The sequence below is a fragment of the Arachis duranensis genome, chromosome 5 (genome assembly GCF_000817695.3).
Source record: "Arachis duranensis cultivar V14167 chromosome 5, aradu.V14167.gnm2.J7QH, whole genome shotgun sequence".
Taxonomy (NCBI): domain Eukaryota; kingdom Viridiplantae; phylum Streptophyta; class Magnoliopsida; order Fabales; family Fabaceae; genus Arachis; species Arachis duranensis.
The window spans coordinates 37303327-37307415 of record NC_029776.3 but is presented as its reverse complement, the minus strand read 5'-3'; positions in this window follow the sequence as shown (position 1 = coordinate 37307415).

The following is a 4089-nucleotide window of genomic DNA, read 5'->3' as shown; positions in this document are numbered from 1 at the left end:
AATATCTAAAAGTAGTTTTTATACTCAACTAGTAACCTAGGTTTACAAAAAATGAGTAAGCTAAGAGAGATAGTGCAGAAATCCACTTTTGGGGCCCACTTTGTGTGTGTTTGGGCTGAGCAATGAAGCTTTCACGTGTAGAGGCTATTCCTGGTGTTTAACTCCAGCTTTTGTGCTAGTTTGGGCGTTTAACTCTAGCTTGTATCCTGTTTCTGGCGTTTAACGCCAGAATAGGGTAGAAAGTTGGCGTTAAATGCCAGTTTGCGTCATCATAACTTGGGCAAAGTATGGACTATTATATATTGCTGGAAAGCCCAAGATGTCTACTTTCCAACGCAATTATAAGCGCCAATTGGGCTTTTGTAGCCCCTGAAAATCTATTTCAAGTGCAGGGAGGTCAGAATCCAACAGCATCTGCAGTCCTTTTTCAGCCTCTGAATCAGATTTTTGCTCAGATCCCTCAATTTCAGCCAGAAAATACATGAAATCACAGAAAAACACATAAACTCATAGTAAAGTCCAAAAATGTGAATTTTGCATAAAAACTAATAAAAATATAATAAAAAGTGAATAAAGCATACTAAAAGCTATGTAAAAATAATGCCAAAAAGCGTATAAATTATCCGCTCATCACAACACCAAACTTAAATTGTTGCTTGTCCCCAAGCAACTAAAAATAAAATAGGATAAAAAGAAGAGAATATACAATGAATTCCAAAACATCAATGATGCTTAGTCTCAATTAGATGAGCGGGGCTAGTAGCTTTTTGCTTCTGAATAGGTTTGGCATCTCACTTTATCATTTGAAGTTCAGAATGATTAGCTTCCATAGAAACTCAGAATTCAGATAGTGTTGTTGACTCTCCTAGTTTAGTATGTTGATTCTTGAACACAGCTACTTTATGAGTCTTGGCCGTGGCCCTAAGCATTTTATTTTCCAGTATTACCACCAGATACATAAATGCCACAGACACATAACTGGGTGAACCTTTTCAGATTGTGACTCAGCTTTGCTAAAGTCCCCAGTTAGAGGTGTCCAGAGTTCTTAAGAACACTCTTTTTGCTTTGGATCACGACTTTAACCACTCAGTCTCAAGCTTTTCACTTGGACCTTCATGCCACAAGCACATGGTTAGGGACATCTTGATTTAGCCGCTTAGGCTAGGATTTTGTTCCTTTGGGCCCTCCTATCCATTAATGCTCAAAGCCTTGGATCATTTTTATCCTTGCCTTTTGGTATATAGGGTTATTGGCTTTTTCTGCTTGCTTTTCCTTTCTTTTTTTCTTTCTTTTTCTTAAATTTTTTGCCACTTTTTTTTTCACAAGCTTTGTCATTCACTGCTTTTTCTTGCTTCAAGAATCAATTTTATGATTTTTCAGATTATCAATAACATTTCTCTTTTTCATCATTCTTTCAAGAGCTAACAAATTTAACATTCATAAACTCCACTATAAAGAAATATGCATTGTTCAAGCATTCATTCAGAAAACAAAAAGTATTGCCACCACATCAATATAATTAAACTACTTTCAAGATAAAAATTGAAATTCATGTACTTCTTGTTCTTTTGTAATTAGGAACATTTTTCAATTAAGAAAGGTGAAGGATTTATGGGACATTCATAACTTTAAGGCATAGACACTAGACCCTAATAATCATGTAGTAAAGACACAAAACATAGTCAAACATAAAGCTCAAAACCAAAAATAGAAAAACAAATAGACAAGGAGATTAAGGAATGGGTCCACCTTAGTGAGGGTGGCGTCTTCTTCCTCTTGAAGAACTAATGGTGCTCTTGAGCTCCTCTATGTCTCTTCCTTGCCTTTGTTGCTCCTCCCTCATGGCTCTTTGATATGTAGTCAAATGCTCTACCACTGAACTATGGACCCTTGAGATGAACCTCTCCATCTCTCATGACTCGAGGGTGGAAGCAACTGCCTTCCTTTTCTTCTTTCTAGAGGTTTCTCCGGCCTTAGGTGCCATAAATTGTTATGGAAAAACAAAAAGCATTGTTTTTTTCCATACCAAACTTAAAATGTTTGCTCGTCCTCGAGCAAAAGAAGAAAGAAGGGAGTAGAAGGAGAAGATGGAGGTGTGTAAATGAGTGGGTTTGGGAGGGGAATGGTTTGAATTTGAATGGTGAGGTAGGTAGGGATCCTGGGGAAGAGAGAATGAGTTGAGGTTGGTAGGGATCCTATGGGGTCCATAGATCCTGAGGGGTCAAGGACTTCTCAACCCTGCTCCATTTATGCGTGCAAAATGCCCTTAGAGTGCAATTCTGGCGTTAAACTCCAGGTTGCAGCTTGTTTTTGGCGTTTAACGCCAACTTTTCTTCCCTTTCTGGCATTTAACACCAACTTGGTACTCTGTTCTGGCGTTAAAAGCCAGCTTGTTGCTTCCTTCTGGCGTTAAACGCCAGTCTGATGCTTCTTTCTGGCGTTAAATGCCCAGAATGGTGCCAGACTGGGCATTTAACGCCCATTCTGCTACTCTTACTGGCGTTTAAACGCCAGTAAGTCTGTCCTACAGGGTGTGCTATTTTTGATGCTGCTTTTTATTCTGCTTTAATTCTGCAGCTGTTTTTATGACTCCACATGATCATCAACCTAAAAAAAACATAAAATAACAATGAAAAATGAAATGAAAAAGTAATTAACATAGATAAAGAAGATTGGGTTGCCTCCCAATAAGCGCTTCTTTATTGTCTTTAGCTGGACTTTACTAAGCTTTAATCTAGTCTCAACTTTGAGCATTCTTGCTCAATATTACCTTCAAGATAATGCTTGACTCTCTGTCCATTAACAATGAAATTTTTGTCAGAGTCAATATTCTGAAGCTCTACATATCCATATGGTGACACACTTATAATCACATATGGTCTTTTCCACCGGGATTTTAATTTCCCAAAGAATAGTCTGAGTTTAGAGTTAAACAGCAAAACCTTTTGTCCTGGCTCAAAGACTCTGGATGACAGTTTTTTGTCATGCCACCTTTTTGCTTTCTCCTTATAAATTTTTGCATTTTCGAAAGCATTGAGTCTAAATTCCTCTAGCTCATTCAGCTGGAGCAATCTTTTCTCTCCAGCTAATTTGGCATCAAGGTTTAGGAATTTGGTTGCCCAGTAGGCTTTATGCTCCAGTTCCATGGGCAGGTGACAGGCCTTCCCATACACAAGCTAGTATGGAGAAGTTCCCATAGGGGTCTTGAATGCTGTTCTGTATGCCCAGAGAGTATCATCCAAGCTCCTTTCCCAATCCTTTCTACGGGCAATTATAGTCCGTTCCAGGATTCTTTTTAGTTCTCTATTAGAGACTTCAGCTTGCCCGTTTGTCTGTGGATGATATGGAGTTGCCACCTTGTGGCTAATTTCGTATTTGAACAAAGCAGAGTAAAGCTGTTTATTGCAGAAATGAGTGCCTCCATCACTGATTAGCGCTCTCGGGACACCAAATCTGCTAAAGATGTGTTTCTAAAGGAACTTCAGCACTGTCTTAGTATCATTAGTGGGTGTTGCAATTGCCTTTACCCATTTAGATACATAGTCTACAGCCACCATAATATAAGTGTTTGAGTATAATGGTGGAAAAGGTCCCATGAAGTCAATATCCCATACGTCAAATGGTGGACGAAATTGTGATCAACAATAATGGCTCTTTGGCATGTGCCTAAAAACTAACTCAGCACTTTCTTTTCACAACTCCGTTCAACTTAACCAGCAAGTGTACTGGGTCATCCAAGTAATACCTTACGTGAGTAAGGGTCGATCCCACAAAGATTGTTGGTATGAAGCAAGCTATGGTCACCTTGTAAATCTCAGTTAGGCAGATTAAATGGTTATGGTTTTCGAAAATTAATAATAAATAAAAAATAAAAAGGGATAGAAATACTTATGTAAATCAATAGTGGGAATTTCAGATAGGTGTGTGGAGATGCTAGAATCCTTTCTTATCTCTACTTTCTTATTACATTCATCCAATCCTTCTTGCTCTTTTCCATGGCAAGCTGTATGTAGGGCATCACCATCATCAATGGCTACTTTTAATCCTCTCGGGAAAATGGTCCTATGCGCTGTCACTGCACAGCTAATC